At 42.1% G+C, this 24,678-nt stretch overlaps 1 protein-coding gene across 10 annotated transcripts in view; it reads right to left on the bottom strand.

Annotated features, from left to right (window-relative positions):
* AKAP13 (A-kinase anchoring protein 13) overlaps window positions 1-24,678 on the bottom strand; it is a 227,226-nt gene that overhangs the window by 201,545 nt on the left and 1,003 nt on the right. For 9 of the 10 annotated variants that reach the window (XM_072871545.1, XM_072871548.1, XM_072871551.1 and 6 more), the window contains exon 2: window positions 4,272-4,326. The exons of the other annotated variant lie outside the window; for it this stretch is intronic. The gene's annotated coding sequence lies outside the window, so the exon portion shown is untranslated. The remainder of the gene's footprint in view (window positions 1-4,271; window positions 4,327-24,678) is intronic. 10 annotated transcript variants of the gene reach the window in all.

Below are 24,678 nucleotides of genomic sequence, written 5' to 3'. Positions count from 1 at the left end.
ATGAGCAGAAGAGCTCACTTCTGTAACAAGTATTAGAACTGCAGAGTAATTACTTAAGACTGCTATTGATGCAAAAAAAGTCCTAGTATCTGCAGACTGAGGACATTGCTTTACCTGTCTCCCTACTACCAAGCTAAGTGGAGGAAAGGTGCTAAGAAGCAAAGAACATTTCTCCCAGTCTCTGCCTTGTAGCTATGAAAATATATCTTAGGATTCTTTATCATTAGTGCTTCAGTATCACCGATACAAATATTTATGTAGCTGTAAAGTAGGCTCTACTTTAGAGCTAACTGTAGCTCTAATTAGAGCATTTTAAAAAAATAACACGTGAGCTTGTAACTAATTTTTTTACCCTTTTGAAATAAAAAAAAGCAGCAGTCCACACATGCCACAGAATGAACATACAGTGCATTCCTTAAGAAGCTGAAGTTGACCTCTTGGTCCTTTCTCAAGCTTTACATCGCTAGACAAGATCTGGGCCAAGACCATTTCCATACACAGGGATGCATCTCTGTCTCAGGCTAACCTCATCATCCAAGTGGTGAAACCTAAAACCAACTAATCTCTCTCAGGGTTATGCTTGTGGAACTGGGAATCCCTCCATCTGCCTCAGCAAAATAAAAAGACCACTGGCTGCAAAATAAACAGCACATTAACCACAGAACAATAGTCCCTCCAGTCAATGTCCTTCATGCCACCCACCAAGGGCTAACAATTTTCTATCAGATCCCTCCCCCTAAAAAAAAAAAAAAATATATATTTCATACTTTGAAGAAAGAGCTTGTGCAAGTTGACAACATGCAACTTCTTTTGGATCCATACCAAGGAAGGGCTCCCTTCCTCTCTGAATTCCTGGGAGTTTTGCAAGCTTTCTGCAATCAGAAGCAGCAGACCCTGAAGGAGCACAGAAATATAGTTTACCATGTTGCTTTTAACCAGGAACTTTTAAACTGACGGAGCTGGGAACAGTGGAAGAAGGAGTATTCCGTGCTATAGTTTGCTAGGGAGACACAGAGAGCCAAGGACATGCTGAAGAGATGCTCATCTTCCAAAGAAAATATTGCTAAGAGAAACAGGCATCCTTCCACCACTTATTTTAGGAGGCGGCTGCCGAGCTGCATCAGCTATTCTACTGGTGTCTCCATGAGTGTTTTTTGCCCAAGACTTCTGCTGGAAGAGCCAGAGCTGCAAAACTTGTAAGAAAACTCCACAGGAAGAGGCATCGAGGGATTGCACAACACCAACCCATTCTAGATACACACATCTTAATTTATGCAAACTCAAGTGATCTGATATTCAGGCTGGGTTGTCTGGAGCATGGACAATACAGGAATAGGCATATGAAGTCTTTGCTTGTTTTTCTGTGTGTGTGTGTGTTTAACTATATATCAAGAAAACTGCTAAGATGAGAATTGTGAAGGAGTGGGGAGAGGCTGTGTTCTGAGTAATAATACAGGGGGAACTTCAAACTGCAATTACTTTAGCATTTTTTCCTATTATCAGTTATCATCACAAGCCGAAAAAGTTAACTACTTTGCTTTATGTAACTTTTTACCATGACAACTATACCTTTTTGCAAAGATATCATTCTAACAGCAGCTTTAACTGTTTTAAGATGCAAATCGAGGATTCCCCCATATCCCACTCCCCACTAAAGAAACAAAACGAAACAAAAATAACAAAACAAAAATAATCCAAAAAACCTTGGAAAGAAATGTTAAGCTTGAAGGACCACATAAAGTTGCATTTGCTATAGCAGACCTTTTCTCTGCACTCTGGTATAGGGGGAGGAAAAAAAAGATGCAAGTTAAAAGAAACTCTTATCAGCTTTTTAATAGCATCTCCACAAAAAGGATTTTTTTTTTTTTTTCCATGTGGCACATGCATTTGACCTGGGTCAACACTGCAATGTGGAGAGTTGAAAAGGGATCACCTGATGAAGCAGAAATACCCTTCCTCCAAACTATATTGCAGGAATTACAGCCAAGCACCCCAACCGCAGCAAACACAGTAAGAGCCTTCTCGAACAGCGCATGTTCTGTGTCAGCAAAGCAGTGTTAATAGAAAACTCAATTCAAATAAAGGCGTAATGACCCTTCGGAAAGGGTAGGGCTTCATCAGGCTTCCACTGTACCAAACAAAGACCATGTAAGATATTCAAACTATTGCAAAAAAAATTATTAAATCAAAAGGAGGAAAACAGTGTCAGCCTCATATGCGTTTTGTTGTTGAATAATGACAGTGTTTAACTTTCCAGTGTAACGCATTACTGCTCTGGATCCAACTTTAAAGCAGAGTATACGACAGAATTAATTATGTCCTTTCCTCTTAACTACCATTCCCTGGGTTATTTATTAGCTAGGTCTGCATATATTCATAGATGTGTCTAATATACAAAGTTAAAAGTATTTAAAACTGCTGCCTAAATACTTCCCTGGTTTGCAGATTCCTCTCCACTTTCTGGACAGGTAGCAGCATCAATAAATACAGCCTCAGGCTGCAAATTAGTCACTCCTTAAGCTACATAGCAGTCAAGGGAGACGTGGGGGAACCACAAGCATGCTGCGACGGGCAAGCATGTCTCACAAGCAACACACTGCTGGATCCCAAGCAACAAGCTCTCTCAGACATGTACCATAGAAGGCTCTGCTAAGGTCTTTTCTCTGTATGAGTAAAATGCAAAGGATGCCAGCACATCCAGCTTCAACTTTGTCTTACAGTCCACTCCTGCTTGCAGTTTAGCAAACCGCCAGGCAGGCCACCTATCAAGACTAGAAAGTCCACCTTAGGTGGAGCACCCACAGCGTGGAGGCCACCAGCCAGTTCACGTGCATTTCTGAAAAGATGAAAGCCACACTACACAAGATACCTTGAGTTCAGTACCTTGGCAAAGGAATGGCAGATAAACAAACTCAGATGAGCTTTCTAAAAGGAACACTAAAGGTGACCCAAGAGCCTCTCTGGAGTTTTCTATTTTGCGAAAATGAGGTTTTAAGGCTAAAGACCTATTCACTCCCCTGGAGTCCTCCCCAAAGAGGGACAAATGCCAGGGAGAAGAAGACTGGAGAAGACTTCTGGTTTAAGACTGGATCAATTTTATTTCACTGAAGTCCATCATCTCAAGCAACAGAGGCCAGGAGCTTCCATGCTGACCATCCACTGGAAGGAGATCAAAAGGAAGAGGGGTGGGTACTGCTACGGACCCAGCAGCAGAAAACACCGAGAAAAAGAAAAGAAAACCCTTTCACAGACACTTTACAAAGAACAGTAGCACTTTTATCTTTGTCAGCATAGATACTAGGATACTGTAGTCCAGTGTGAATACTGCAGTTGCTGCTTGGCCTCATCCAGGATTACAAGCAACTCCAACTAATACATCAAGTTATCTACATATCTGGGGATGAATTTGTTGCCTTGCATCAGAGGTCAATCAAATCTCTCCATCACAGAGAAAGGAAAATACAGTACATTTTGGTACAGCAGCACACTTAGCTCTTCCACCCATCACCCAAGCCACCGCTGGGCTGGACTTGGGCTCACGAGAATGCCCTTGTGCTATGTAGCAGCACAGGAACGGGGTTTGCAAAGGTATTTAGAAGTAGACAAGACCATGTGCTTGCAATCAGTGCTCAGCAATCCTGTTTATCACTGATCAGCCTGAATTTAGCATTTTAGAGGTGTAGATGGGGTTCAGAAGATGGAAGGGGAGGGGGTGTTAAATTCGTTTGGGTTCTCCCATCTTTTGGACTAAAAAAAAAATGTAAGACTCTTAAGCTTCTTATGATTTGCCCTCCATGTTAGAAACTCCTGCCTAGAACTGTTGAGGGAAAGAGTGAAGAGAAAGGCATAGAGAAAGAGCAACTGTATCTACACACCTGGAAGTATTAAGGCTTCATTTTCCTAATGAAATGACATGAAGTGATACCAACAAAACAAGTTTACTTTCCAGAAAAAAAAGAAAATAGATGCAGAGCATCTCTTGAAAAAAAAAATGTATAAATTGGTGAGATTATGCAGTAATATGCAGATAAAAGCTGTATTTCATTATTCTGCACCACGTCCACTTCATTTGATTAAATTAATAAATGAGGTCCTTATGTCATACTACAGGCATTACCCCTACTTTTGTTTACTATGTATTTCTAGCCTTAACCACAGCACATGCAGCACAGCTGGCTGGCAGCTCAGTTACAACACAACATGCAGAAGAAGTTAAGATAGGGGAAGTGATTCTAAAAAACCCACAAAAAAAAAAATCTTGCTTCACTTACCTAAGCAAAGTTGTCATTAGAGAGTTTTCCAGTACTAAAATCCAAGAAAAAAGGCCTGAAAAAACACAGAAAACGGCAAAATTTTATTAAGTAGGATAATTGTCTCACTCACTTTTTTCTTGGAAACATGAAAAGTCAGTGATTTAAAGAAAAAGAAGTACATTCACTCCACCAGTTGCATTTCAGACGGTTATTTGTAACAAAAAGGTGCTCCTCAGGCAGCAAACATATCAGAAACAATAGGGCAGATTTTCCACTGCTGTTGCCAGTATTATACCAGTGCAATTCCTCAAATGTCAATCATGCTGGACTGCAATAAAACTAGCATTATCCAGCAGACAAGTCAGGCCTAAGGCAATTAGCTAAGCTGCCCCATTTAGATTTTCAGTCATTTGTCCCTCCTGTCGAGCTGGATTATCAGAAAGTCTGGACCAAGTTGTGGGGGGGGAGCGAGGAGGAGTCACCCACCCCAGTAAGGCTGAAGGTGGCAGGAACCAAAAGTGTTGCATATAAAAAAAATATCCAAACCACCCCAGGGCTAATTGCAAAAGACTGCAAGGCAGCCCAACATGGAGCGATATTAAGAAAGCTGTGATATACAAGACTTCATTATGGGCATAAAAATCCAAAGCACAGTGCAAATTGCTGGCAGAAATGGCATGTGGCCACGACAGGTCTTACCAAAATCACCACTACCCAAAAAAAGCACTCAAGGCTTGTTAAGACTCATGAATGCAGACTAAAAAAAAAAGCACCCACACCCAAACTAACTGAATATGGATGACTGCAAGCCTCCAAATCAAAGAAGGAGTTGATCACTGTTTAAGAGGAAGAAGTCATTGCTTGTTCCAAGATTAAAAACTTACAATTCTGGCCCCGGCTGAAGCACTATCATTCACTAATCTGGTACAATTTAGTCGGGCTGATCCTCCGCTCAGACAGACAGGGCATTATCAAAAGTTCCTCTATTCATTTCGCTTCCTGTTAGCCAGTGAAAGCCCCTTTTATACGCTCCTCGAGAGGCTGTTAAAACCAGGGAAGACTTTCTGATAGAGAAGATAAGGTAGCTGGATTTATTCATGAGAGGAGGAAGGGAAGTTGTACAGGCTGATTACAGCTGCTCCAAAGCTGAAAAGTGGAGGTTTGGAGGAGGGAGGTGGAAGATGATGGATTTCTTATTATCTTATTAATAACTATTATACCAATAGCATTATTGTTAGAACTAGGCATTACCTCTCCTGATATTCAACTATGGAATTGAGATTTTACTCTTAAATTGGCATCACCAAATACACACATATGGTTGAATAATTCAAAAACACATAGATGAGGCAGAATGGGATATTTTTTAAGAGACTGAGCAAATAAACATTAAAAAAAAAAAAAAAAAAAAAGAGAACAATACCCAAGACCAAAAGGATAAACTAGCCAGCGTCAGAGGGAAGACACTGCCTAGAAATGCTCTCCAGATTAAGACAGTTCACGTATAATTTTCAGGGTCAGATCCTGTTCTTATTGCCGACATGAGCACTCAGATTTCAATGGAGTGGGATGGCGATTTCCACATTACTTAACATGTGTCAGCAATTTTGAACAGTTGCTTTGCAGATTCTTAGAGCTAACCAAGCAAAACCCCACCACTGAGAGCCCGGTATAGTACTTGGCGGATGAAAAGCTGCCTGGAAACTCTATCAAGACTCTGAGAAACATTCCCCCCTATTAATGTTCAAACAATCTGGTATAGTTAAAATAGTTTTAGAATGTAACAAGATGGAAATACAAACAAAACCACATTTCTCAAGTTTAAAAAGGTCGAGCCAAAGCAGCAAAGCTCTACCAAAAGTTAGGGCTAACAATGATGGTTGCAGGGGTAAACCCTGCCTCTTCCTTCCCCTCTCCCAGGCTATTCTTCTCCAAACGAACTAGCAAAATAAACAAGAATCAAAACACCCACAGCAGAAAATAGTATGCAGTTTTAAAAGAAAGAAAACAACTCAGCTATACTTCATCATTACTCCATCCAGTCCAAATACACATCAAGTCGTTAACTGTTTTCCCCTCTGACAATGCTGAACGAGATCAATACATGCAAAAATAAAAAAAATGTTTTTCAACACAATATTATATGGAGAGGAAGACGTAAAAAGACAAGGTGATGCATTTTTGAACAGGCACCAGTTTGAATCAGACAGGGATGGAATGCAAATCTCTACCAGACAGAAAGAGAGAATAACCAAACCTAGAATGGCATAAAGATCCAACAGAGATGGTCCACAGGTCGCCACGTGGAGGGTGGTGAAGTATCAAAGGTACTTATGTAAATAGGGACAAGGCTGCTAAAGGCTGACAAATTACCTCTTGCTTTGCAGAATACCAATATGCAACCAAAAAGCAAAGAACTACAACAAAATCCAGAGCTTATTTTGATCCAGTTTCTCCTTTAGGTTATTATTAACTCTATACAAAACTTCAGCACAAACTGTACAGACACTCCAGTTCGCTCAGCGGTCACGTAATTTCTTCTCAGCAATCAAGCGGAGAATTAGGGAACCAGGAGACAACAGTCACTTTCTATTCTGCCACCAGCCTGCATCTCTTCAGACACATCACTTAAGGCAAAGCTCAGCTGGCACTCACTCTCCCCACTTTGTGCTGCAGCGGAGATCTTGCCTGTTGCAATCACCAACTTAAATCGTAAACTACAGCGGCTTCCTTGGCAAACACTCAGATTTAGTGGGTATTTCAGAAAAAGTTGCCAAGTCTCAGATTCCCCACATAGTAAATAAGGGTAATATTGCTCACCTATCTTCACACATGCTTTGCAACACAATATCTGAAGAGACAACATACTGTTATAAATCTACAATGCACAAAAGCAATTGTATATGTTAATTTGCAGTTTAGCACTATTAATAAGGACAAGCTTATCAAAGCACAAAGGGTGTTTCCTACAGTGGGAATGTCGTAATGGGATGACAAGACACAGCCTGCTTGTTCTGCACATTTTGTAAGATTGTTGGGTCTTTCTTGTCACAAAACAACTCTTGTTGCACCAATATTTAATTTAAAATGAGTGAAGAACATGCACCCAAACCTTCCCATTTGTTTTCAAGTCTGAGGAACCCACACTAGCAAGTTACAGATGATGAACCATTGATACTGCATTGCAGGGAAATGAAGAGGCATGGACTAGATGTTCCTTGGTCAACTCTTTTCAGCTTGATAAAGACCCAACTGCACCAGATGCTACAGCTGATGTGAGGGAGTCAGACTAAGTCTGAACAGTCTTCCCCTCCAAGTGGACAGACTACAAGAAAACCACAACAGGCAAATGCCCACTGTTAAGGAGCTGAATGCAATTAATTTTGTTCAGTTAAACTACGACTTTACACACGACAGTTTCGGGAAAGCCAAAAAATAACATGTTTACTTGGCTCTTACATTCACTGCCTGTCTTCTGCAAATTCAAGGTTGGTTGCTGTGATGATGCTGGGGTTTGGGGTTGTTTGTTTTTTTTTTTTTAAATAAACCCCAAAACTTGAAAGTTCCTACTTCTAAAGACCCCGTTCGGTTTTTCCCACTCCTTCACAGGGCTGGCTATGGATACACAGATGCCTAGTTTCTAGCCTCTGTACTGTTAGAAGTTACACTTGGAATAGCTGCGACTGAAGGCAACGGAAGATTTCAATAGTAGTTTCTTTGTCACTCCAAGAATCTGCTTTGCCACACAAGCCTGCAATTCCAGATTTCTGCATACATTGCGAGGGGCACGTGGCATGGATGCTTACCAGTGGCTGAAGTTCAGCACGTTCCGGGGCAGTTCTGCAGTAACCACATTTAGACTGTTAAAGAAGGTTTCAGCACAGCTCAGAGATGAAAGTCGGCGAAGAAATCCAAAATTCAGAGAGCAAACCCCGCAGATGCAAGTCAGACTTTGCAAACTCGTGACGCGTGGAAAGAGTATGGGTTTTCCATCTCATCCTCTGAGGGAGGCTGCAGCACACGCTTAGCAGTGCCAGAAAGGCTAGAGGGCTGCAGAGCAGGCACAGGAGAAGGTTTGTGTCCAAACAGAATAAACAGCCTCTACTAAATTCTTGTAACCAATTAAGCAACAATTCTCCACTGAGGATACAGCATCGCCCAGCTGCTTACCTAATCCTCAACCCCTGCTTCTTGAGCTGGCTTTCAATTTTTAAGTCTTCCACTTCTCTTCAGAAGCGAAACATGAATGAATGCCGATTCTCTAGACATCCTGGTTAAAAGGCAAATAAAGGCCTGCAAAGACCATCAGTACTCAAAAGTGACTTAACACTAATGAGCTTTCACCAGCAAGTCTGCAAACATTAATACATGTGAGTAGCCATGCTAAATCCACCCAAATTACCTATCTGCCAGGCTCTCCTCCAGCCTGAACTGGGCTTCAAGCCAAGGGAAGACCAAACCTGGAAGATGACTATGGATTTTCTCTGGTCTGCATCCCTGTGTTAACCTACTCAGTGATGTTAAGCAGATACGTTTTGAATGTGCTGCTTCATCTCATGTAAAGGGAGGAGAAAAGAAAAAAAAGAGTCAGAAATAGTACTTATTTGAAAAAAGCAAATATTATTTTAAAATAAGTACTGCTACTGTTTGTAGAATGGCCTGGAAGAAACATACATCTGAAATTCCTTTAAAAACACGTGTTCAGTTTTTAAAGTGCATACGAGTCAATCTGACAAATGAGCTTAGCTAGGATTGCTCAAATGAAGCCGAGGGTCCCATCCCGTCCCCCACTCTCTTCCTAAGTAAGCAAGCACAAGTTTCTGGCATAGACACTGGTGTGTGAGATTTTAACATTCCCCTTTCCATAAACAGTCATAGATCAAGCTCTAAAAATTTGCTTCGCAGAAACATTTGCACTAGTAAAACTCAATTATTCTAATATTTGTATGACACATGCAGGAGGGGTGGATAAAAAGGTTATGGTGAGCTCATTTAAGAATTTAAACAAGTACTTGATAAAAAGTTTTTGAATTATTCACTCGACTCCACTATTAAATCAGGCTTCCAAAGGAGTCTTTAAACAATAGCACAGAAGACGCTGTATTTATAACAAAAAGGCAGTATTGAAGCTATCACCCTGTCTCACAGCACAAGTCATTCATAATTACAGTCGTAAATGCACACAGGCACAGTATCATGTGTTGGTTCACAATCCTGCCAGATTAACAGGACACTTTGAATATTTATACTAATATTCCTTTGTGGAGAGGCAGCACCATTTCTGTATAAATATCTTAAGTCCGGCTTTTTATGCTAAGAAAGAGCAATTCCTTCAAGAACATCCGAAGTTGAGAGAAGCGCTTAAGAACAGTACTAAGCAAAACTGGGACAATCTTTTATGTTTGTTTATTTTTAAACCAGCCCACATGGGCTGGCACACAAGTATTTTGCTATGGCCCCCAAAGCTTCAGAGCCAAACTCTACTGAAGACATCACCGTGCATCTGTCAGCTATAAACTTTCATACTAAGTTTACGTACACAGCACAGCAATTTTCTGCATAGTTGCTCCTTGCATACATACCAATTTCTTTTTGCAAACCTCAGAGCCCACTTGGAATAATGACCTTCTCTAGAGGGAGGAAAAGCAGGGGACTTCAAAGAGATAACACGAGTGGTGCTCCACTTCTCTGGTACACGCATCCTCTCCCCCCCGCCTGCTTCCTTTCTCCCCATCCCTTTTTCTTCCACATCACAGGCTGCTCTTGGTAGTTCAGCTTGATGAACGTGAGCCAAGATTTCCTCTCAAAATAACTACTCCAAGACCATTTCAGCTATGAGCATCACCCACAGAAACATTCCCGTTTGCATATTATCCTTCCTCCTGCATCAGTCTGTTCCCAAATAAACTCATGGGCTGGTGATAGAAGGTCATAAAGTTGTGAAAAAAACCAGGATACCCTCCCACTGCATCCAGCCATGCTCCCAGAGCAAGGGCGGGATGAGTTAGTCTCCCAGTATAGCTGCTTTCAGGCATTTCTGACACCATTACTTTAATGACAGTATTTCATTTCCTTCAGCCATCTCATTGAGAGCGCTCAAGTTAAGTATTAATGAAGTGTTTTAACACTCTCACTGTCTGGAGGAGATGTGGGGTGTCACCTAACCAGCTGCTCAAGGATGAACACATAGCTGCTCCGTTCACCAACACAACCAAGAAAAGGGATTTTGCATCACATGAGCTAAGGAAAGGTTTGGGGGTGAGAAGCATAAGCCAAAAGTACCACATTAACAAATACCACTGAGCCCTGCGACAACAGTAGGAGCCTTCCCTGAGCAGAACCAGCAGCACATCAATCTAAGACCACCATAACCCACCTAAAAAAAACAAAAAAAACAAAAAAAAAAAACCCAAAAAAACCAAAAGGAAGGTATCTTGCCATTTCTGAAGAAATGGGTGTTAAGATGGTTTTGTTTTGCTGTTACAAAGCCAAGCCATAGCAGCAGTGCCATCAGCAACACACCTCCTAAAACCTTTTTTTTTTTAAACCCTTAAATTCAACTTTGCTGCTGTACTTTCCTTCAAATCTACACCCCACCTCCTCATCTGCATGTTCTTACAAATCTATTTGAAGCATTGGTTTTCCTGACTATGGGTAAGACTAAACACCTGCATCACTGCAAATGTAATAATGGCAAAATACCACGGCTATTTGTAGACTTCCTGTTCATCAAATAATATTAGCGTACCTTTGCCTCGAGCAATTATTTACAGGGCTGGAAATCCTGAAGAGACAGTAGAGAGATAGCAGAAGCAACCCTCCCTCCGTTATGCAATGATGCTTTGTGTTAGCTTTTGGAATGACTCAGAGGGGAAAACAAAATCGTCAGAATAATTCTTTATAAATCTGTCCAATGAAAAGGAGAAAAAAAAATTAATTCAGTTTAAACTCTGCATTAGCTTACTCCAATCGAGACAGGGAGGCATTTTACACTTCAACTGAATTGGCAGCTCAAATTCAACTTCAGGCTCCAATGAAGGCTTTAAGTCAAATTCCTAAGCAGAGTAAAACCCTTATTAGCCTGTCTTCACTGTAATTTTAATCTTAGTTAATTCTGAGTATGTAATTTATGTTAAGAATAACCCACTTTTTTCAGAACTGGATATACTGCATGCAGATAAGGTTTCCCTTAGAGAAATCATTTTTCACATATTGACAGCAAAAGTAAAATCACTGAAAGCTTTAAAAACATGCAAAAGCATTTTCAGAAATGCATCACAGTCAGTTGTATTAATTCACCTAATATATCCCTAATCCATCAAAACCTGGCCATGCAGTCTCGCTTTAAACCATTCTCTCTTTAAACCTTTCTCTCTTTAAACCTCGCCTTAAATATTTCTATGTTCTAGAAATATTTTTGATCTGTTTAAAAACTGATGTTTCTCTTTTACCACACATACACAAGGGGTGGGAGAAGAGAAGAAAATGGTTGGTATTTCTACCTTTAAAAAGGAACAAAAGCATTCTGTTCCCCTCTCCCCTCCATTCTTCCCAATTCATGATTAAAATTGCAAGCAGAATAGTAAAAAGAAAGCACCTTGTAAAGACAATGTCTCAATTTTGAGTTCCACTAATGTGACAAAATTCATAACAATTTCTCTAGTTTAAATGAAAAATATTTTAAAGCATTATCTAAAGTTTACAAAGTCTGCTTTACAGTCAAAACTGTCAATGCTGCCGGTACACAACACTCACTCATGTCAGCACAAGCAGTATTTACATCCTGTAGACGACCCAAAGCTCTGAAGCCCAGGTTACTATCTCTCCCAATCATGAAATGTTCATTACATATTTCCTGCATTATTTGCATGGTTTCTTCGGTTTTGGGGTTTTGGTTTGGTTGTTGTTTTGTTTTGTTTTTTTTTTTTCAAATGCCCACTTAGTAAAAAGCTACTGAGATCTCCCACTCCAGCTCAAGAAAAAAAAACACCGAGTGAATTATCAGGGGGGTTTCCTACCCTCTTTTCTGCACTTGGTGCTACAGTTTCATGTCGTTCCCTTCACTCCCACTCCTCTTTAAGAGGTGGTTACATGTAAAAGCAGTTCAACTCTCATCACCCATCTCCAAGCCTGCAAACCAACACGTCCTTTCAAGTGAAGCTTACACCCTGCCAGAGCTTATTTGTATAATCTGAATGTGAGAGACAGGGAATACTTATGCATTTCCCAAGCAAGGGGTTGTGATTTGAGAGTGAAATCCAAGCGAGATGCACGGACCAGGAGAAGAGCCGGATTCTGCCAAGGGCACGAGATCAGGTCTATCCTGCGTTGGGCCTTGCAGCTGCAGGCTGGCACAAGAACACCAGATATTTTAACAACTGGCACCAAAATCCTCACGAAGGGAGGGAAAAACAATGAATTACACATTTTAGCCTCTAGATTTTCCTCCATTTTGTGTGCTGTACGCATGCAATAGTTACGGAGAGGGTTTCCAGGACTCGGCAGCACGTACGGCCCCGCACTGAGCCGTGCTTAAAGCGGGCAGCTGTGCGAGGGAAGCAAACTGGAGAGGACTCGGACAGATGTTTCCATTCACGAACACTGCCAAGGAGCCGGGAATGCCGAGTTCACTACCTTGGCGTTATTTACATTTCACAACATCCAGTAATAACCATGCCACAAGTAGTTTAAAAAAGGAAAATACGGCACAGTGGGGGAGCGTTTCACCACCGCCTTCGTTAAGGGGGCAAGAATGAAAAGATTTTTTTATTCCAATTCTGAAACTTTGCCTTGTTTCATTGTCATTGTTTCACTGTCATCCAAACGGGAGAAGACCAGCATCCTAAGCCTCGTCCGCGCCCAAGCTAACTACCTGTCATTGCCATTTTGCAAGAGGAGCGCACATACGCTTGCTTCTGGGGCACCAGGGATGGTTAACTGTGTGGTCCCTGAACCACCTGAACCTTCTCCTTCCGTTTCCCAGAATAAACTGATTTTCAATCTAGCACAGAGGACAGTTTCTCCGTTAGCAACTGTGCCACAAACCAAACACTCCTGAGACCAAGCCCGGCATTCTTGGCTCAAGAAAATATCCTTACAAATGGTTGGGAGGATGCGTTTCAGAGGCATTCGTCCAAACCTCAATCCTGAGACCCAACAGGTTTGAGAATTAGCTGCCAGATCCAGTCTGGCAACTAGAACAGCTACTCCAAGCGCTGCCCCATCCACCCGAACACACTGGAGCGTTATACACAGACCACATGCGACGACGCTCTCCGCATGTCCCGAGGTGCTCCCTCTGGGAAGAGATAGGAAGGGTGATGGGGAAAGCATTTTCACACCAACTTTATGATCCACAAAGTCCTTTCTGAGCCCACAGCAGAGGTATAGAGGAAAAAAAAAGGTCAATATAACCCATTTCCATTAAAGTTAGTACTTGCTTGAGCTTTTAAAGGGGTTCTGTACTTCAAAGATTTAAGCTACCCACTCTGTATCGTGTTTCTTTTAAAATGCCGTGCTGGTGAACATTGCCCAGACAGGTAAACTTTACTGCGTGTGAGTGCAGGGCTCTGCCACCGCCACAACGGGACACCTTCCTTCCCGAAGTAAACCAGACACTAATGCTATTTATGGACCCCGTTGCAGCACCAGACAGGCTTCCCAGCCACTATTCATCAACGCACAAATAGTTTTTATTTCATGGCAAGGAGAACAGATTTAAAAGAAAAAAAAAAAGTCCTAAAGTTCTGCCTTACTTCTTAAAAGAAATATGTATTTGAAGAGTGGTTGGAAAATCAACATAGAATGGTAATACCTGCAAATAAAGGCTGATCACAAATTCTTTGGAGACCACAGTATTTAAAAAAAAAAAATTGGCAATTTCAAATTAGTTCCTAAAGGATTATTAGGGGGAACCAAACATCCACGGAAAATAAGGCCAGCTGATGTACCAAGGGACAGACCTCCAGAAGAACATCAGCTCCATCGCTCCCCCACACCCAGAAGAAAAGCAGAGAACATTACCCTGAAGTCTTCCTTACTTCACAGAAAAAGACTACATCAGAGTTTCCAGAGACACATAGCTGGACAACATTCACCAGCACCACTTTTAAACATTAACATTGCAGAGTTCACTGACTTGCCCTGCTAACTCTTTGGGGGTTTACAGGGAAGTACAACTTTGGTCTTACAAGCATTTTCATAGAAGCACCTTTGCATTTAAAATGCCAACTGTAAATGCATCTGCTATTGAGATAAAGCACCCACAAGCACGTAATTTGATATACAAGAAGTTTTACAAAGCTCTCAAAGAGCCCAAGGACATTTGGAAGCGTAGACGCAAGTTTAGAACGAGTCTTAGCATATCATCAGCAAAAAACAATTCTATTCTTAGATATCTCCCTTTGGTGTTTCTTGTAATCTTCCTTTTTTTTCTCTCCTACTCCTTTGAGAAAGTAAGTTGTTTGGTTATTAGAAAAAAAAAAATGGAAGAACCTGTTCTGCAAGGCATACGAACAAAGCACTATCTTCCAAAAAAAGAAAAGCTCATTCAAAAGTATGTAAATATTAGGGCTGGTAATACAAACAATAAAACCACAGGAAACACAAGAAATTAAGAATAGATCAGGACTTATTCGATTTCTTGGCTGCTAGATATATAAGCACTTTTCTGGGTTGGAGGTATCAGACAAGATTTATTTTCTGAATAACAGGCATTGGGCAGTTGACACAGATAATTTAAAGAGGCAAACAAAAATCCATGTCTGTTCTGATCCTGCCTGTGCTCCTTAGCAGGCAAGGACACCAGCCACCGGCCAAGGCAATGACACCCAGGACCTGGCACATCATGGCGCTGGGGTTCAGCATCCTGCACCAAGCAGTGAATTAAAGTTTGCTCACTTCAAAAAGTTAGCAAACAGGGTTACTCCTGTATCTTCACAGTACGCTGCTTACTGCCCAGGACACACCAAAAGTCTGCTCTTGAATGAGGAATGGCTTGCTAACGCTGAAGCTGAGCAAGAAGCAGAGGTGACAATTAGTTCCCAACATGCAGGGTGGTCCATGCCATCGCCACCCCGCAACTCTCCCTGGCTGGAAGGCACACATCCCGAGCTCGTCAGTGCATTCCCCAGCTTGGGCGTATTCCCAAATTCCCCATTGCTGCTAGGCTCTCGTCTAGCAGGATCCCAACAGCTCTTTCTCTCCTCTTCATCATGGGAATATTTTTTTTTTTTTTTGCCAACTGGCCAGAAGCAACACAGTCCCAACTAGTTTTACATCTCATGTGAAGGAGTTTCAAATGCTGCTCTTGCTGAGCATCACGGCCACGTTAACACAACCACAGTGCAACAGCTCCCTGCTCCTCATTCCGACTTCCATCAAATGCTAAACCAAGTCTCCTTCTTCATCCTCAAGTTATCCAGTGGCTCAGATCCAGCATTATCTAAGAGTCAAAAAAATCCCTACAAAGAAAACAATTTATCTCCTTCAATGCAAACACCAAGTGATGTAGCATTCCCGAAGACAAAATTTAACAAGACTTAAAGCATGCATCCCCCAAAATGGCCTAAGTTTCTCTTGGCACTTAAATATCACAAGCCCAAGGCATAAATACACACAGGTATTTATGCAAACAGTATTATTCTTTTTTAATTAATATCAGAAGCACTGATGAGACTAGGTTTTTAGTAAAAATTGGCAAAGATTTTACAACTTAGCTCCTGGAGAGGGGAAAAAATGAAGACTCTTCTAAGCAGAGCATTAAAAAACTTGTAAGTTTACACTCACTCGGTAACTTTTATCATTTTTAGGCATTTCAAATGCTCAATCTTCTTGCATAAGTACAATAACTGTGTTATTGCCATTTATCCACCATCTCATAGTATTAATTGACATAGCAGAGAGGATGGGTCACGCAAGCAATCAAGTAAATAAAGGCTAAAAAAAGCCCACTCATTTTGTAGTTTCAGGAAGATGTATACATTTTCAAGCACTTTCTTTGCCACAAGTCCTCCATCCTCCTCAAGTAGTTTTGAATTTTCATTTCAAAACCTGCTCTCCGCTTACTGAAGTATTTTCCTTTTATACTCCCGCTGTAAGTTGTTGCTGGGATAGGATCTCTTATTAGTCCCAAACAGCCCGATGACTTCTGAACTTTGAGATTATAAAGCAAGAAAGTTACTGAACACTCACATGCAAGTCGATTGGCTAAGAAAAAGCAGCACAAAGTCCTGCCAAAATCCTAGCTAATCTGATAAAGGAAAAAACAGGGAGGTCTAAGCACTAAACCCCACAGTTTAAATGGAGCCAATGCCAGCTGCAGAAGGAAGCACATCACATTTAGCAGGGTACCTCTTCTTCAGATGTGACATCTGAAGAGACAACATTTTACCACCTTAAAGGTACTGCCCATAAGTAAATTGTAAAATTCCCAAAATACAGGAAAATATGGGACTGACATGAATTTCATATGGATCAACAAATGCTGCTTGTAATCTGACTGGAAAGAGGGAGAAACAAATTAATGGGATGTACGTGACATGCAGCTGGTTACCACTTAAGTACTTCTTTAATTCTCCCACTTTCAATGCACTTCACAAACAATTAATCCTCTTAACATCCATGCAAGCATATTTATTATCCACAGTTTTAGCTTGTAAGCTCTTCAAGCAATGAGCTAGTTCTTTTTCTAGCTTAATACATGGCTCACGAAAATTGGGACCGAGGCCTTGTTTTAACTGTGAAACAGCTGCCAAGAAATCAGCTCCCATCGCCACACTCCCTCTCAGCATCTTACAGAAGAGAGAAGCAAGACACCCACTCGAGAACACACTTTTAACCTAGTTAAAAGCACTTTTAACCTAGTTAAGTGCTCAAATCTCAGCCTCCATGCTACATGCACCCTTCTTCAGGCTACATTACCAAAAGACTCAGTTAAAAATTAATTAGTAGCCCTGGCCAGGGTGGAAAAGTAGCTCCAGATTTTGGAGACTCCCAAGCCCACATTACACAAGCGGACTCACGCCCTCGTGCCCAAGCCAGCGGGACTCCACGAAGCCACCAGCCCATCAATGCAGCTGTGCAGCGGGCACCGACATAACCCCCAACACCCTCCCACGACGGACCTGAGGACGACGTATATTTATTTTCCTGTTGGCAACTGCACTACTTAATATTGAAAAACCTGCAGTTAACAGCAGCATTTGCAGCAACATTTCGCCTTGCATCACACAAAAGTGTAAAGAGTCACCTGGACTTTGTGAAAAGAATGTGCATTACACAAAACTTCCTTTTGGGACAGTACATATAAAAGGGGTTCAGTATTTATTTCTCTGCTCAGCTGAGACAACCTACCTTCTTTGCAGCTGCTAGGAGAAGAGAAACTATAAACATTTATGTTTAATACAACAAAAGGTTTGCTCACCACCTCTTGTGTTCCACTGTGCTCTTAGACGATGATCACTCATCATAAAAATGGGTGGAGCAGCTGCAAACCACTCAGCAATGGAAAAACTGACTCCCATGTTCAGAAGCTCCTCCAGAGGCTGGAAACCCCACTGAAACGAAGTGTTGTCATTACTCCCCGGATGGGAAGTCTTTCAGCTACAGATGCAAACACATCTGCTACGTAGCAAATGAACCGGCATGTTTTACTTTTATCTCCAAAATCATCCTCTGCACCAACTCAAAGACCTTCAGATCAGGCTATGAAAACCGTTTTCATCTAGACCACACAAACTCATTCACCTCCAGTTTGGTTTTAAAACAATTAAAAACCAGCACTCCCCAAGTACAAAGTGCAGACTTTAAGATGTCCAGTGCCATCAGTACTGCAGCCTTGTTGCTGCATGTGAAAGATCTACGGTAGCAAGGAACAAAAGAACAACAAAATTCATCACGTAGCATCAGAGGTACATCACGTAAGCCTCACTCCTCAGCTGACTCACTAAGTGATACTAACTCAAAAAAAAGGGCAAGTCCCAGTTTTGCTGCCATCTTACTTGTGGGTTCAGCAATTAGGAAGCATGCTGTGCTGTGCACAAGCTCATGTGCCAAAAGAAATTGCTTTGTGTAAGGGTCAATTCTGGCCATCCTGTCTCCCCTTCCCCCAAAAAAATAAATCACTTCCCCCCCTTCTTTTAACACCTGCTTCCTCCATCCGAGCATCCATTGTCCCACCACTATTATGGGACCGAACGCTTCAGCATCCCAGAGGAAACTCAGGAGGGAAACCAGTGTATAAAGTGAGCAAGACTCTCATTCACTTCAGCAATCTCACGCCTCGGCATCCCCTGTTTTCCCTCTCTTCCTATTGACAGAAGCTTCCAAGATTTGGCCGGGTGTTGAGAGCCACACGTGCCGGGAAGCCAAATGTGCCACACATCCTGGTATTGAACCCCACCATGCCCACGGACGCTAGTGTGGACCGCCTGCCTTGCTCTTGCACCTCCCCAGGGACCCACAACCAACGCTGTGGGGCAGGAAACGAGGCCGGACAGACCATGGCCTGACCCAGCACAGCTTTTCATATGGTTGCACCAAAGGGAGGGACTTCCCACAAGCAGCAGTTCTGCGCTCCCCTAAAACGCAGCAGGAGCAGAGCAGCATCCCTCCTGCAGCCCACCATCAGGGACACGGCGAAAGGGGTCTTTGGACAAAACCCATCCTCGGCATCAACTTCCATTAGGAGGTTTTTATCTCCTGCAGGAGGTCTCTGCACAGACTCACACACTCCCTTCGGTCTTCCCTGCGCTGAAAACAGGGATACCTGCAAGAACACGAGTCGGCCAGCATCCGTGCGTGACACATGCCAGGTGTGTTAATCCACGGAAGAAGACAGGGTGAGTCAGTAGTTTGAGTCTGAAGACAGTCCGGTTTAGAACAGCTGCTCTGTGCCAAAATCCTTGTTTGCAATGGTTTTATTAACTGCAGCATTCAGACTTACAGAGCAGTTACACCACTGGGGGCAGAGACACATTGGGAAAGAGATTTACTTTCCCAAGTAACTCTGCCAGAAACCTCAGATACAATTTAGATGAAGCTACAAAGTACGTCACAGGTTTTAACATAACTTACTGCTCCAATTTGCATTAGTCATGGGTGATAAAAAGCACATGGGATTCAAACATGACACATCGGGTAGTTTCTCTCAACAAAAAGTTTTGAACATCATCAAATGACACATGCCATTCTGGTTTAAGATGACCACCTTAAATCATGCTTATAGAGAATAAGTCTCACCAAAATTCAGCCTCTTATTTAAATAAGTAATTCATCACTTATTTTCCCTCCCACTCAGAAATAAAACCCGAAGTAGCTGCTACAGAAGAAAATCCTTAAATCCTTCCTTTTACACTGGATCAGGCTAATCTCAGCAGTGCTGTCACACTATAAATAACATCTCACATTAAACAATAATTTGGGGAAATTTCTCACTGTGTATTTTGCAAATGTAACTAAGCTAAAAATGGTTCAGCAAAAAGACTAAAGGGTAATGACTTGTGAAAGGTAGACTAGCCACCTGAATTAAGTAAAAAAAAAAAAAAATATGCCAACAGAGACTAGAAGCAGTTGGAAGTTACTCTGGCAAATGCTAAACATTTTGCATAGCTGATTAGAAAATTTCACAAGTGCTTGAAACTGAGATGCAATGGATCAGTTGCAACTACCTGCGCTCATACATTTTAAATAAGTTGCTCAGAAGAGCAACTACGCAGGATCCAAATCACTGATACAAGCAATCAGTTGCCATCCCATGATTTCCAAAGAAATCAAAAGGCAACCTCATGCAAGGATCAAACATACAAGAAAACTGTGACAGTTCAGTTGCCACATCTACTGATTAAAAAATTATCACCAGTTTTGGAAAGACAAAAGCATCTAGATGCGAAAATAATTTATTATGAACAAGTTATGGAATCACAGGAAATTTTTTTTGCAATGAAAAGATTGGATCTTTTTGAAGAAATAAAAATGTGAGCTCCTAGTCCTTATGAAACGGGAAGAGATTCAAAGGAAAATGCAAGTGGTCAAGGAGGATTAACTTTGTCAAATGAGCCCCAGCTACAGAATTACAGGTTAACCTGTGAAAAAGTACCATTCTGGATGCTGCAGCCAAGGCCAAAATCAAGGTCCTCTATGAACCGTGGAAGCCCACAAGGTCCACACCAGCAGCAGTCCTTGCAGAGGTGAGAAACCCCGCAGGACGCTGCCCAGAGGCACCTAAACCCAATCTCACGCACAAAACATGCTTGGAATATACTCTGTTTCAAGCCCTCAACACGAGTGCTGTAGGAGGTGCTGACAGTTGTTTGAGGGGTATTTTTTCCTTACACTTACTCCAATCCCATGCGCAATATTTGAGAAGTTCCCAGTGTCCCTTTGTTACAGTTCAGCATTTGGACTGTGAGAACTATATCAATACCCCAGCAAGGAATTTACCTTTTTCTCACCCATAAAAAAAATCACCCAATAAACTCTTCAGCATCTGATTTTTAGGGTTTTTTTAAAATATATATAAAGTAGCCTGTTAGACTGCCTGACCATGTCACAACATGCGATCCATTACAGCTACAACAGAATTAAAGCTTACTTTTTGCAAGATACCACACCGCATACTTTATAAGGACTGTTGACTACTTAAAAATATTTGTGACGACACTTTCTTCCCCTTTTCCTCAACAACTTAAAAGCATACCTAAAATGGCTAGAAAGAAAATAATAATTAAAAAAAGTTATTAAAATGGCAAGGCTTATTTTTGCAGAGAAGATATATCTTCACTCTAGATAGAAATAATTGCAGTCTTAGGGAACTTGAAAAGGAAACGCTTTGACTTCTAACTCACTGCCGTATCTTAGAAACACATCTATCTCTCTTGTCGTCTTCACATGCTATAAAACAGGGACGGGCACCACAGTCAAATGCTTTCTTCGCAATCAGAAAAGCACTTCCAAGGTTGTAGCTCCAGGAGCATTTCTCCTGGTGGAAGCACCGGAGCCTCTGCCAGGGCAGCCACTCATGAGACCACGAAGGGACATAAGTCAGGGAACTGATCCAGGTAAAGAATGAACTTTTTCACTGAACTGATCCAAGGTATGAATTGTACAGAGAAAAAAAATGCATTAACTGGAACCCATTTCCCAGTCTGGTTTGCTGAACAGACCCACAAATACCAGCACGGCCCAGCTGAGGAACTGGAAGAGGCTGCTTACGCCTACACCGACACACAAAAGAGATCACAAAATTACAGTTCGAGTTTAGGATGACACTGAAAAAGTTTTACCTATTACATGCTTCCACCAGCGGTCTCTGGAAGGGCATTAAACTGCTTACAGGATTTGTGGCGTCACAGCATATTTGTCATGTAGATATCAACAGAGGAGTCGCCCTGTTCCTGTGACAAAGGGCCATAAATATATAGAGATATATCTTTCTGAAAAAGATCTGTATAGCTTGACTGCAGCAACAAGTTCCCGGAGTAGCTGCTTTCCCTGGAGCGCTGCCATCATATTTTCTTATCACTAACCAAAGTGACTAACCAGCTAACTCCCAGTGATGTGCTTTGCCTTCTAGATCTGCATAAAGGTCATTTGCAAGGGAGAAAGGCAAGTTTAAATAAATAAATAAACAAAAAGACGACATTATGCCACATCCACAGCTTTGTTTCCAGAAGTAACTAAGAAGCGCAATGCCAGGCTGCAACACCACGACTGAAGTGTTTGACTGTTTGGTAAGTACAAGGAGTGGCCGATTCCCTCTCCACAGTAAGATTGTTGACAGCTGTTTTAGAGAGGAAAAAAGTGAAGCGTGACTAAGCTATTCATAAAAGTCTCACTGCATCTAACACTCTAACAACAAGTTTTGATTTAGAAAAAGTGCAGTGCTTCCTGAAAGCGACTGTTCAGGTGGTACATGCCAGCCCTGAACCAAGCTCCCAACTGGATTATATCCCCCGTGGCAAACGCCATAGCAGCAAAGCAGAACTGTATCTACATCCAAAGCTATCAGTTGCTTCAGAAAGTCACTCATTACCTTTATCTATCCTACAGGTGATCAATGCAAGCAAGCAAACACATGAGCGCTTGGCACCGAGCAGCACCCAGTAATCACAAGCTGCAGGCTGCAAGGTGCTTCCCACCCCAGCTTTCCGCGTCCAGCCTTTCGCATGCCTGCAAATAGGGTGCTGCTTACGTTATCCTCCAGCTGGAAACCACGCAAACTGCCAGCTCCCTGTCCAGGAGGCCGGTAAAACACGGGGCCACGATCCCTCAGGGAAGGCATATCGTACCTTTACGGCCTCCTGAACTAACACTGTCTTCCACCAGTAGAGCAAAACCAAAACCAAATAGTTCCTCCATACTAATCAGCTGTGTGGTTTAGTTTACTTGAGGCTATTTATCGCCGGTGTGGGGAACCCCTGTAGAAATAACATTTAGTAGCACTCAAGTAGATTGCAGAGATAACCAGCTACAGTAATAAGTAGAAAAGCTTCCAAGCTGCTTCAAGGACTGTATTATAGGCAAGTGGATCACCACCAAATACCAGGCAGAGAAAACTGATACATTGGTGTCCTGGAAACAGAGTAGAAAAGAAATAGGTACAGCAGGCATGACAACTTCCACTAACGATTTTTTTGTTAAGTGGCTATCTGTTAAAACTTATTATGCCAGCAGAAAATTATATGAAAGCACCCACTGCCTTGTAACACAGGAGTGTGTGCATACCACCAATAAACATACCAATGTTTTTTTCCTCTAGTATAATTTATTGACCACTGCCTTAATTCATGCTTTGGATAGAATAACCAGATTCCTTTAACAGTACTTAATCCTCCTCTTAGCGCAGGAGCGTACCCTAGACCAGAACACAGCTTACTCAGGAGTATATCCTGCTGAGAGATTAGTAGCGAGTTCTGCATAAGCCTGAATCTCAAAGCTTCCCTATATAGACTGTGTTTAAAAACATCCATCATTGGACAGTACCTGGCAGAGCTCTGTTTCTATGAGAAGCTTTGACTTCTTAACTGCGTTTTCCTCCTTTGATGCTGCGAAGCTGTAAATCAGGAACATCAAGCTCCTGCCTTTCTCTCTGGCTGCAGTCCCTGGCTGGACTCTGTTACTCCGAACACGCTGTGTCCTCACCTCTCGGGCTATGCCGGCCATCCCTTGGCTGCCGGAGCCGGGCAGGAGACACAGGCTGGAACACCGCCATGCAACATGGTGCATCCACACTACCTGCAGGAGACTTGTCATTCGGGCTACCTACAAAACCTGTCTGCCTTGCAGAACTCAACATCCGTGCCCTTCTAGCAACAGCCCCAGGCTAGCCTGTCTGCCCAGCACCGGGCAGCGCTGGAAGGACAGACAGGAGACGTATTAGGCTCAACCCATGAACGTGGAAGAAAGGTACATGCTTGAACTCATGCCAAGGGACAACACATGCCCAGATGATCCTCATCTTGCCTAACACACCCTTACCCTGCTATCAAGCTTGTAAAAAAAAAAAAAAAAAAGAAAAAAACCACCACCCAACCCCAAGTGTCCAAGCAACGTATTGTCACCATGGAAAGTGACAGCCTGCACCAGTGTCCCAAAGCATGACGACTGTCTTCTGAGCGAATGCTCCTCTAGTACAGACAGCAGCTTCTATCCACAGGCTCGGATGTTATGAGGTTAACGTCAATGTACTCCCACTGCTGAGGTATCTATGTATAAAAATACACCTCCTCTAACACAGTAATAAATGAATCATTAGTACCTTACCTTTAAGGTACTATGTGGAACTTGGTTCACCTCTGCAATTCCACAATAGCTCAGCAAGGGTGTGCAAAACATGAAACACACACCTGGTAAGGGACGGATTTTAAGCTGAAGAGAGTCACCACAAACAGAAATAATGTAGCTTGGCCCTTTAAAACTGATTCGATTACATTAGCCAAAACTCCCTGCACACAAGACATTCATGGATCTCAGACCAACTGTCTAAACTGAGCACTGAAGCTACATGCTTTACATATTTCTACTGCATGACATATCTCCATGAGTACCTCAAGTTTTACGGCTGATGAAGATTACAGGGAACACCACAGCTACCAACTGTCCTGCAGAAGTACAGCAGTTCTAATCCCTTTATCGAGTCCCTGTCTGGTCATCCACAACAGAATTGGTACAGCATACTCTAAAAAAAAAAAAAAAAAAAAACCAAAAAAAAACCCCCAAAAAAACCCCACCAAAAAAACCCAAACAAAAAAAACTTTTAAAAATCACTTTTTCCACTTCTCAGCTCCAGCTAATGTGAAGCCCTGTAAAGGACACTGGAGCAGAACCAATTACAGAGGTCAGCAAAATTGATCTCTACTAATCCCAACTCCTTTATATGACTTGCGGGGATAACACAGTCACAGAAGGTGGATTAATAAACCCCGAC

This window comes from Ciconia boyciana, chromosome 8 (genome assembly GCF_034638445.1).
Source record: "Ciconia boyciana chromosome 8, ASM3463844v1, whole genome shotgun sequence".
NCBI classification, from domain to species: domain Eukaryota; kingdom Metazoa; phylum Chordata; class Aves; order Ciconiiformes; family Ciconiidae; genus Ciconia; species Ciconia boyciana.
This window is presented reverse-complemented; position numbering and strand designations above follow the sequence as displayed.